Here is a 12,612-nt window from a genome sequence, read left to right as displayed (position 1 = left end):
CTTGACAAATGGGCCAGAGTAGCACACCCAAATGAGGAATATGTTGTCGCCAAAATCCAGAGAGACCAACTAGGTGTTATGCCTCTTTTTTGGTCATAGGAGGGGCCACATGTAGCAACTTACCCTTCACCTTAGAAGCGGTATTTCAACAAGCCCCACACCACTGAACACCTAGAAACTTCACTGAGGTGATGGCCCCTGTATTTATGTTGGATTTATCTCCCATCTTCTGACATGCAAATGCCTTGCCGATAAGACTAGAGTAGTTGCTACTTCTTGCTCACTCAGTCCAATCAACATGATATCATCAATACAATGGACCACTGTGATGTCTTGTGGGAGGGAGAAATAATCAAGGTCTCTGAAGATAAGATTATGACATAGGGCTGGCGAGTTTTTATACCTGAGGTAGGTCAGTGAAAGCATATTGCTGATCTTGCCAGCTGAAAGCAAACTGTTTCCGGTGTTCCTAACAGAACTGAGAAAAAAGCATTTGCCAGATCAACAGCTGCATACAAGGTACCAAGAGATATTCTGATTTCCTCAAGCAATGATTCCACATCCAGAACACTAGCTGCAATTGGAGTTACCACCTGGTTGAGCTTACGATACTTCACTGCCATCCTCCAAGACCCATCTGTTTTCTGCACAGGCCAAACAGGACAGTTGAATGAAGAGGTGATGGGAATCACCAACCCTGCATCCCTCAAGTCCTAAAGAGCGGCAGCAATCTCTCCAATCCCTCCAGAAATCTAGTATTGCTTCTGATTTACTATTTTGCTAGGTAGGGGCAGTTCTAGTGGCTTTCACTAGCCTTTCCTACCATAATAGCCCTCACTCCATGAGTTACAGAGCCAATGTCTGGATTCTGCCAGTTGCTCAGTATGCCTATTCCAATTATGCATTTTGGAACTGGAGAAATAACTACAGAGCAGGTCTGGGGACTCACTGGACACACCATGAGATGGAATTGAGCTAAAACTCCATCAATCACCTGACCTCCATAAGCCTCCACTCTGACTGGTGGACCAGAGTGACATTTTGGATCCCCTGGAATTAATGTCACTTCTCAACCAATGTCTAATAATTCCCAAAATATCTGATCATTTCCTTTTCCCCACTGCACAGTTACCATAGTAAAAGACCATTGGTCTCCTTGAGGAAGGCTTGGAGGAAGATTAACAATACAAATTTGTGGTACTGCAACAGGGTCCTCCCCCAAAGGAACCTGGCCTCCCCCTGATTACGGAGGGTCTGGGTCTATAAACTGTCTCAAGTCTGGAAACTAATTAAGGAGCTATGACTCTCTGTTTTTGTAATTCAAGTTAGACTTCTTTTCACTTGATCTAGAATTCTTTTTGCTAATACCACTGAAAACAAGTATTCAGTAGACTGCCCATCTACTGTGCCTCTACGTACCCAACGATCTAGCCAATGCTACAAGTCTCTGTGAATCAGATTATTCTGACACCTACTTTGAGTCTGCTGTCAATTATGATAGCCATGTTCACCTTCTCCTTGGTGATTAAGTGCTGCCTCCTGCCTTTCACCAACACAGGATTCAATCATCCCCCATTGCGTTTAAGGATTCCAGACAGCAGTTCCCATAGTAATATCTGACCTACAGAGAAGGGCAACTACAGACCTCTTCAGGGATGATGGAGCTAGTCTCACGAATTTATTATCTCTTGCAGTTCTGGTAAAACGTGCATACTCCAGAAACTCCTGGGGTGTATGACCAGGCTTTTCATCATAAACTGACTCTAACATTTCAATCTCTCTAAGCCATTGGATTCCCTCATCTACATTATAATTGGGCAGTTCTAGCATTTTAACCTCAGGTAATGTCAGCCACCTTTTGACACACGTTTCAGACAACCATCTAAACTGTTAATGCCTTTTCTAACCCCTCAGGCTGTAATACTGAATGCAGAATCTCTACTTAGTGGACCCATATCAATAAATTCAGCCTGATCCCACTTTATAGTCCTCCCAACATTATTTCACACCCTTAAAATCCATTGCCACACATATTCCCCTGATTTCTGTCTATATGAGTTGGAAAACTCATGCAATACTTTTGGACTATAACATACCTCCTCATGGTTGACACTTTGTACCTCACCTTTTAGGGACTGTTAGGATTTCTGTCTAGTCTGGAAGAAACAAGGGGTTGGGGGGCGTAGATTATGAAAAGAATTAAAAGGATCTTCCAAGTCAGTTGCTTCAGGGTATTCATTTGCAGTTTCATCTGGTGAAAAAGGATTAATCATTCTAGGGTTAATTCCTTCAGATGGAGGTTAGGTGGCCAACTCCTCAGGGAAGGCTGAAGGTAGGGTGGTAGTCCTCAGGACAGACTATTACAGGGTTATCTAAAAAACTCAGCACAACATAGGTTTTCAACCTCTCCACCGCCATCATTATCAATCCATGTCAACATCCTAATTTTCAGGGTCCCACTCCTTTCCAATCAATGCCCTCACTTTAATGGCAAACACCATACAAGACTGAGATTTCAGCTAATGTTGTAAAGTTGCTACTTTAACAACATTATGAGTCTGATTTTTGGATATCTCAAGTCTGTGGCTATAGGAAATAAGATTTTCCCTCAGGCACTCATAGAAACATTTACATCTATCATATGGTATGTAAGCTTCTCATTTGAAGCCTTCAGCTCTTCTGTTTTCCTCATCAATGTATACAATGTATCTAACAACCACCACCCAATAGTCTACATATCCTATTTCTACAAAACTCCATAAAGGTGTCAAAAACCCAATGAGGATACAGAGCTTCGTGAGGGTAGGAGGATACCTTCCAGGAGAATGAGTATAATGGACTTAACCTAAGTGACATACATGAAATAGCTGAACTTCCCATGACAGCTGCTGCTGCACAGTGTATCCAGCCCTGAATTGGACATGCAAATTCTGCAGCATGAACCTATGGGCCCACAGATTACCCTTTTCAGTAAATTTCTAGTATGCAGAAATTGAACTCTGCTGTTACTTCAGGCTCTGTGATATTCCTAAAATTGGTAATGGCCTCTAATTTTCTTTAGCAAATTAGTAGTGGTTTCTACACACCTAATGTCATCTGCAACCAAAAGGTCTATTTTTAACTCCAAACTTTCTGCTTTTTTCCCCCACTCTGACTTAATACACTACACAAGTCCACTTGTATGTCTACATATTGTGGAGAGCAAGGAGCAATCAATCAGGCCCAAGCAGGGAATGTCCCCAAGAGTTAAACAATAACCAATGTTAGGGAACTGAGGGAACTGGATGTGTTTTGGCAACAGCTAACGGCATTTTCTTGCTTCTGTGATTACGCTTCTGTGATTTGCCAGCAACTGCCAAACCACAACATGATTTTAGCCTTTATAAGCACACCTTGAAAACCTCTGGGGGCTGCTCTCTGAATCTCCCTTCTTGGAGGTTTCTGAGGCAGTAGCCAGCCGGCTAATAAAGACTCCCAATTGGCTTGCAGTTTTGAATTGTGAGGTCTCTCTTTCAGTGCGCCCCACAACATTTGGAGGCCCCAGTGAGATCATCCCTAATGGGACATCTGGTGAACACAGGTCCTGGGGATTGCCCCCGGAACCAAGGTCCAGCCTAGGGGAAGGCCTTGGAGAGACGTTCATCTGACCCAGGGACTGGGCCGGTTCTACAGGACCCTCCGAAATTATACAAAATCTGGTGGAGTCATCTGTTCATGGAAACCTCACCGGTGAGTAAAGATCTATTATTGGATCCAGTGAGGACCTCTGGAAGGCTGGACACAGCATTACTTCCAAGGTCTAGTCCTGGAGCAAGACGTTGCCCAGGATTCTGGTTAGGAATCAATTAGGGATAATGCTTTTTTTTTGTCTTGGTTCATTTTGTCCCTCCTCTCAATTGCTGGTCTCGTCACACTCTGTGTCATTCTTGTCATAATTGCCATGGGTCAGTTAAGTTCATCTGTCTGTACTCCCCTTCAGTGTTTTTTGAAACATTCCCAGGAATTTCAGCAGAAGGCTGGAGACTATGGAACCCCGTCAATGCCTTCGACTTGGAAAAACTGTTAACGGGAGTGGCTGACTTTTGGTTCTGGGTGGCCTTCTGAGGGAACCACAGACCTATCTATAGCTTATCAAATTCAAAGGACAATTTTTGGTAATCCAGGCCACCCTGACCAAATCCCCTATATACTAATTTGGATTGAAATTTTAACAGAAAAACCCAAGTGGTTACAGTCTTGTCTGGAGTCCCAAAAAGAAAGCCCCCCCCACCACCACCACCAGAGCTAAAATGGCCCTTTTAATAAAAACCTTTCAAAAAGAAAGGACTAATAGGATCCCAGTACTGACAGGACCATCAGAGGACCCTCTCTTGATGGACTCTCCCCCATACCCAACAGCCCCTCCGACCCTCTAAGACCAGAGGGGAGAAACGGCCAAGAGGCGGCAAACAGCCCCTCTAATAGCTGGGAGGTGACCTTCACTCTCCTCCATACCACCCTTCCTCTGGTTCACAATCTGATTCTTCCAGAGCTCCAATTTTACCCTTGAGGCAGGTTGGCCCTGCCCTGGGGGACAACCGCCCACCTTTTATGATCTATGTCCCCTTTTCCTCTAGCGATCTGTGTAACTGGAAGAACCAGAATCCCTCTTTCTCTGAAAAGCCCCAAGGGCTCATCTCCCTCTTGGAGACTGTCTTTTTTACCCACCAGCCCACCTGGGATGACTGCCAACAGCTCCTCCAGGCCCTCTTCATCTCCGAGGAACGAGACCAAGTCAGGAGAGAGGCGAGGAAGTTAATTCTTGGGCCTGATGGACAACCTACTACTGAATCAACTCAATTAGAGGCTGTGTTCCCCTCCACCTATCCCGGATAGGACCCCAACACTGATAGAGGTAAGGAGGCTCTTGATTGGTATTGCCAGACTCTGCTCCGGGGAATACGAGCAGCGGCCAAGAAGCTGACCAACTTGTCTCGGGTAAGCGAAACAATACAAAAGCCAGATGAATCTCCAGCCGCTTTCCCTGAGCGCCTCCTTGAGGCATACCGCTTGTACACCCCTTATAGATCCAGAGGCACCCAAAAATAGGCGAGCCATAAATATAGCTTTTGTCACCCAGTCGACCCCAGATATAAGAAAAAAATTACAGAAATTAGAAGGATTTAAGGGTAAAGTGCGGTCCGAACTGATAGAGATTGCCCAAAAGACTTTTAATAAGAGATGACCCTGGGACCATGCAGTCCAAAAAAATGGCCAAAATTTTAGTATCCGCAATGGCTGAACAGGAAAAACAAAAAGGTAGATGGAAAACTGTTGAAAAAAGAATGGGAGACCAAGGAAAAACATTAGGCCTAGGTGCAAACCAATGCACCTACTGCACAGAGAACAGACACTGAAAAAATGAATGCCCTAAAAGAGGACTTAAAGGACTGAAACCGAAGCCCATTCTAGTTGAAGAGGCGAACTGATGGGGCTGGGGCTCCATTCCGTTGAGCCCCTGGGAGCCCAAGGTCACCTTAGAAATCGGAGGCAACCCTATAAATTTCTTGTGAATACTGGGGTGACCTTCTCCGTCCTCCAGCAAGCAGAAAGGCCCATATCTAAGGAAAAAATCCCCATACAGTGAACAACCAGTGATAGACATTGACATTTCCTGTTTCCCCTCAGAGCAAAGCAATTAGGTTTTCAATATTTCATAAATATCAAGTGTACCAATGAGAACAAAAATACTGCTAGTGCCCCAACTTAATTGGAAAAGCATTAACTAATCTTTTAAAATCATGAAATTAGCTGAACATTTTTCATATTTCCATGTTCTGGATAACTTTTCCAAAATTAATGTCAAGGACTGGATTTCCACATTTGGCCCATCATAACGGCTTTGCCCTATAGACTCTGGGATATATTATTTTTCTGATTATTAAGATAACTATTTCAGTGGATTCAGACTGATATTCCCTAACCAGCCATTACTGAGGGGAAACAGGAAATGTCAATGTCTACTTGACTCAATGAACTACTATGTGCAGGACCCTCTCACCTACTCATAAATAGTGTTATCCAAATGTAGTATTGTTCCAAGATCGTAAACAAAATGAACATAACTGTTCCTCCCCTCCAGATATTTAATCACTGATCCAAAAAATGTCTATCACTGGTCCATTAAACACAATAAAGAAAAAGAAGTATATTCATTTATTCCAGGAAATTCACAAATCAGACTTCATATTCTCCTATCCTGAAACACAGAATTTCCACTGCCAGTCTATAACATAGGCACCAAACATAGAATAATTCGTACAATTCCCTCAAACAAAACAACGTTCCTCAGAGACACAGTAACTTCTGCCCAGTAATTACAGACCTAGTGATTCATTCCTACAGAGCCCATTCATTTTATTTAAAGAGTTAGTTACAAATTGAAGCGCTCTCATACTGAATACAGAAAGAATTTTTCACATGTAATTTCTCTGGCTTGCTTAGTAGAACGGTAAAGGACTTCCACTTCCATCGGATTTATCTGGTAACTTCTTTCATAAGGTAATTCATCAGCCCAACTACTAAGTATTTTGCTACAAAGATGACACTCACATGGATTCTTCCCTGTATAAGTTTTCTTATATTAACTGCAATGGTGCTGATGATTAAAGGCACTACCACAATGATTACATGGTGTTTTTTCAGCATGTGCATTGTCTGGTGTGTTTAAAGTTTAAAGCTATGGCTAAAATCTCTTTCATATTCAAACTGTGTAGTGTGAGTTTTTTCATCCCATCTAAAGTCAGAATATGACTGAGGGTTTCCCATAATGATGGCATTCAGAGATTTCTTCACAAGTTCAAATAATTTCATGCTGTCTTCAATTAGAAAAATTAGGTTGTTCCCATACAAATAGCATTCTCATGGCTTCTGTTCACTGCACATTCTCTCAAGTTTCCTGAAGGTAAAACTATGAGCAAAAGTTTTCCCACATAGATGGCATTCATGGTGTTCTAGTTTGCTAGCTGCTGGAATGCAGTATGTCAGAAATGGAACGGCTCTTTAAAAAAGAGGAATTTATAAGTTGCTAGTTTTCAGTTCTAAGCCAAGAAAATGTCCCAATTAAAGTTCTACCAGGGGCATTTTCCTTCATCTCCAAAGGTTGCTGGCTGGTGGACTCTCTGCTCCATGGTTTGCAGCATTCTGATGTTTTCTCCAAAATGCTTCTTCTTTCAAAGGATTCCAGGAAACTAATCAAAACCGACATGGAATGGGTGGAGTCATATGTTATATCTCTTTCTATTCAAAAGTTAATACCCACAATTGGGCAAGCCACATGTCTGTGGAGATAATCTAATCAAGTTTCTGGCATAAGCGCTGAATAAGGGTTAAAAGAAACGGCTGCTTCCACAAATGGATTAGGATTAAAACAAGGCTTTTTTAGGGTACATAAATTCTTTCAAACTGGCACACGTGGTTTCTCTTGAGTTTCAATTCGCTCATGTTACCTAAGGGTAGAACACTGACTGAAGGCCTTTCCACATGTATGTCATTCATAGGATTTTTCTTCAGGTGTGTTCTCTCATGTTGCATAAGATGAAAATATTGACTGATGATTTTCCCACAAGATGGCATTCATAGGATTTATCTCCAGTAGGTTTCCACTCACATTTTCTAAGGTGGATTTGACTGAAGGTTTTCCCACATAGCTGGCATTCATGAGTTTGGTCATGTTGTCTGAGGGTATAACAATCAATGAAGGCTTTCCCCCATGTGTGACATTCATAATGTTTCTCTCCAGTGTGAATCCTCTCATGTTTTTTAAGATTAAGAACATCGACTGAAGGCTTTACCATATGTATGGTATTCATAGGGCTTCTCTCCGGTGTGGGTTCTCTCATGTTGTCTAAGATTTTAAGACTGACTGAAGGCTTTTCCACATGTATAACATTTATGGGGTTTCTCTCCAATGTGTGTTCTCTCACATCTAAAGTAAGAATTACAACTGAAGTTTTTCCCACATAGATGACATTCAGGTGATTTTACTCCAGTGTGAGATCTTTCATGTTTTCTAAAGGCAGAACAATCATTGAAGGCTTTTCCACATGTATGGCATTTATAGGGTCTCTCTCCAGTGTGTGTTCTCGCATGTCATCTAACATCCTGACATTGACTGAAGGCTTTCCCACATTGCTGACACACACAGGGTTTCTCCCAGTGTGAGTTTTCTCATACTGCTGACTGTGAATACTGAGTGAAGGCCTTCCCACACTGATGACATTCATAAGGTTTCTCTCCAGTGTGAGTTCTCTCATGTCGTCTAAGGTGATAAACTCTAGTGAATGCTTTCCCACATAAAAAGCATTCATATGGTTTATCTCCAGTTTGAGTTTCATTATATTCTCTGTCACCAAAACTTGTGACACAGGCCTTTGCACTTTGATGGCATTCATAAGATATATTTCTAGTGTGAATCTGTTGATGTTGATTAAAAGATGACTGGTCACTGAGGACTTTTTGAAGTGATTTACTTAAACATGGTTTTTTTCTCATGGGATTTAATGCATGTTGAATCACTGTGGATCTGAGTGTGGAATCTTCATGCAAATTGTTATATTAAAAGGAATTATTTTGAGTGTGAGATATCTGCTGTAGGAAATTAGATGAGAGACTGCCAAGCATCTGTCCATATATATACATTTCTTCATTTCCCTACAAATAAATTCTTAGCTAATCCTTCGGTGAAAGTCTCCAACTAAAATGTTTCCCATTTCAGTTTCATATACACGTTGTTTACCTTCATGCATGCAGATTTTCTCTAATATACTATCCCATTGCAGAGCTATGTGATAAATTCTGAACCTTATGATCTTTCAAAGTGTATGTATGTGAACCATGTTTCTGCAATCATCTTTAAGAATTCAAGAGTTTTGTGTTCTGTTTAATTTTCCCTAAATTCAAACTGTTACAGATTACTGAATTAACTTTTAAGTCCAATATTAATTACAGCTAGGTGACTGTACTCAATTCCTCATTTATTCAATCCCCAGATATTTAATTGGAAAACTAAGGTTCACACTAATGAAGCTTACCAAAGACACAATGTCAGAATCCTTTTTTCTATAAGAAAGTTGCATTACTATGATTTCCTGCTGTTTACAGGCACTTTTCCTGCCTAGAATTATTTGGGTAAAAAAACATAATAAAATTTTAGAGTATGATAATGTAAATAAAAGCATGGAAATTTCAAAATACCCATCAGTACATTTCAACAATAATACCTGGCTGAGAAAGAATATCAAATTAAGGAATACTCTAGGCAGAAGAAAACATTAAAGGGCATTAAAAATCAGAGAACATTTTCAGGACTGAAACATAACAAAAATGAAAAGTTGGTATATCACAGAGGTAAAAAAAGGGAAAATCTTCTGAGAGTAAGACCAGGACAAGACTCATTATGTGAAAACTTAATTCCAATAATACATGAATATCCTCTTCCCAAAGTAAAACACACCTGAATAGAGGTTAGGTTTATAAAATAATGACCACATACAAAGAAAATTTCCTCAATATACTCAACTATATTTCAGAAATCATAACTCATTTAAAGAAAACTGATATGAATATTTCCAAGGACATATTCACTTATGCAAGATCCCCCTCCACTACTGATGCTCAGGTTCCCAGAACTCACCTTGACTCTGGTTTTACAGAAATTCCATTTCTTCTTTCCACAGTCTTTCCTTGTACCAACTGGGAAAACACATCTGATTTCCCGACCAGACATCCAGTTTACAGAAGAGATGATACCTGGAGTTTGAGCTAAGTGTTGATCATATATTATCAAGTCCACGATAGGTTACCAAAGAAATAGGTAAGCATTAAAGGTCAGTAAGCAAAAGTACTTTGAATATAGAATACTGACACTACTTCCCCAGCAAAGAGGAACTTTTGACCTTTTTTCTCATAGCGGGAACACCTGATTTTGAACATAAGTTCAAACAGAAAGTGCAGAATCCTCCACATTCTGAATAAAGAGACATTCTGTTTCCAGAGTTGATTATTATTTTCAAAAATAATCAAATAAACTTAAACTCCAAGAAAACAATCTAAAGTCTAAGTGGAAAATTATACACGTGGTATGTTCTGAAGCCTCAGTATGGCCCTTACAGCAGAATAATCGCTTAAAAAACTGTACAGTTTCTTATTTAGTTATTCAAACATCATTCATTAACTTCCCAGCACTGGGAGTGTTGGAGATCCTTGAGATTCAAGAAAGACATTAAGTTGTAATCAAGAAGTATAAATTTTATGGGGGTCAACTAGATGTAAGTAAAAAGTTAAAAACATGTTTCATTTAGTTGGTTGAATTTGTTATAAAATAATTTAAGTACATTAGTATAAAATATAGGAAGGTTATGCAACATCAAGGAGAAGGTGACCTAGATTCTTGAAATAAACAGGAGATTATATATGATAGATATGATAGATATACAAGTAGATAGGAGATAAACAGATTAGGCAGATGACTGATAGATACATACTGGTGACAGGTAAATGCTCAGAGACTCACCCAGAGACCAGATGATTGATGTTTTCCCACATTACTTCTGTGAATAACTTTCTCTAGGATGTGTCTAGCAATGCCCACTCTTCCTAGGTGAAGTCTACAGTTACATTTTTGAGGGTCATTAACTCTTAACACATAACAGAAACCTGCATTCACACAAGGTCATCCTTAACAAAGAACTGAGTGTGATGCCCAAATGACAGCACTAAGGAAGGAGAGACAGTGTATGTAAAGCTGAAAATGTGTTTGAAGTTCCAATAAGATTAATCTCAATGCTTACCTGCTATATGCCTTTCAGATACACTCAGAGAAACTGAGACAGTCTGAATACACACAACTCCAGCTATCGAACAATTTCAGGTATAGCTAGACTCATCATAAGGCAAGAGATATCTGACATATCACTTTAAAAAAATGACTAGGGTTGAATACAGATGACCTCCCTTTCCTCTCATGTATAAAACTGTTTAACATATTATTATGCATTTGAACAGATTCAATGTGTTTTTGTGTGAGGTGCTTCCAATCTAAATTTCATTCACCGATATGTTATTTATTAATGTGTCATAGATTGTAGAATCAATATGTAGAATTCTGCAAAAGCAAACTGGTTGCATACATAACTCTGGATTAGTACCCACTGCCTCCCTCAGATGTCTGAAACAATGTTAAGTGCAGTTGGTGTAGGATCACAAGTCAAGGGACCACCAAGACAGTTGTACTGAAAGATGACCCCAGTTTGATCATTCCTGTGGTAAAAGACCTTTCATTCTCAGCATTTTGTAGGGCCTACAAGCGCAATTTTCATTGTCCCTCTTATACCTTCATCTCATCTGCTGTTCAAAATTAAAAGAAGCCCCTTCATTGCTTCTGATCTCTTCCAATCTTGAAAAGTTTTCACAGTGCCATAAATTTTATTCAATGTAAGGGGACAATAGTTCTTATACACTGCATACATTTATAACATCTGAATAAAGCTGATTTACAAAAATTGAAGGGAAATTAGGAACAATATCTGTAAGGAAAATTATAGTTATCGTTTTTGGAATATTTTAAAACGTGCAAATATGTACTGTCAAAACTTAAAGAAAATTAAAATGGAGGAAATAAATAAATAATTCTTCATTTCCTTTTATTTCTAACCTTCTCTTGGGCTCTGGTCAAAAATGCATAGTCTTATACCCCGTCATGTGTAAAGCTGGATTGACTGCATGTACCTGCTGAAACTGACTGTTAACTTCTGCTCTTATTCAACTCTATCACCTAAGTTCACCACATGTTTAAGCCAACTTCAGATACTCACATGATCTATGACTGAATTATTTTTCCAATGAGGTCATGGTTGGGTGAGAAAAAGAAAACATCTCTCATCTATAAAGAGAATACATAATCCTAATGGCAGCTAGAAAAAACTATTACAATATTCAGAAGATTACTTATTGATGGGCCCCAAACTTGGCAAAACTATTCCAGAGTCTAGATAAACTAAACTTACGCTGAGATCCTTGAATATCTCAAGAATGGCCTCATAATATTCACACTAATAGTGGAAACCACCAAATCTGCTGGCAACAGTGGTATAGCTTCAGTTGAAGAATTCCCTACTCACCCATGGTTGCATGGTCAATAGCTTAGCTGACAAGTGTCTTCCTTTGGATTTTCATTCACAACCAGACAAGTAGTAGGTGAGCAAAGCTGAGAAAAGAGATGGAAACCTTCAGACTCAAGACTTGACCACAACTCCTAGGATTTACCTATCACAAATTACAAAACCTTTACCCGTGAGGAAACCCAGTCCAAGCAACAGGAACATGAAGGGCACTCCAAGAGAATCAGAGAGGTTTATCCTCAACCTGGGGTCAAGACATAGGAGGTACTAGCTTCTCCAGCAAACAATGAAGATATGAATGCCTTCATTTTACAGATAAGAACATGAAAATCACTGAATTGTATGTATTAATTATCCCACGGTGTCCTGAGATTTTTAATTTCCTTCCCAACTCCAGAACATAGGATTTCCTGACCAATGATTCATCTGGAATTAAGTCTCCAGTATCAGAGCA

The 12,612-nt window shown here is 39.9% G+C and overlaps 1 protein-coding gene across 5 annotated transcripts in view; it reads right to left on the bottom strand.

Annotated features, from left to right (window-relative positions):
- Nucleotides 1–12,612, bottom strand: part of LOC143681249 (uncharacterized) — a 147,816-nt gene that overhangs the window by 123,798 nt on the left and 11,406 nt on the right. For 3 of the 5 annotated variants that reach the window (XR_013174487.1, XR_013174488.1, XR_013174489.1), the window contains exon 2: nucleotides 12,159–12,244. The exons of the other annotated variants lie outside the window; for them this stretch is intronic. The gene's annotated coding sequence lies outside the window, so the exon portion shown is untranslated. The remainder of the gene's footprint in view (nucleotides 1–12,158; nucleotides 12,245–12,612) is intronic. 5 annotated transcript variants of the gene reach the window in all.

The sequence above is a fragment of the Tamandua tetradactyla genome, chromosome 4, assembly GCF_023851605.1.
Source record: "Tamandua tetradactyla isolate mTamTet1 chromosome 4, mTamTet1.pri, whole genome shotgun sequence".
NCBI lineage: Eukaryota > Metazoa > Chordata > Mammalia > Pilosa > Myrmecophagidae > Tamandua > Tamandua tetradactyla.
The sequence above is the reverse complement of the archived record's forward strand: the minus strand, read 5'-3'. Positions and strand labels throughout refer to the sequence as shown.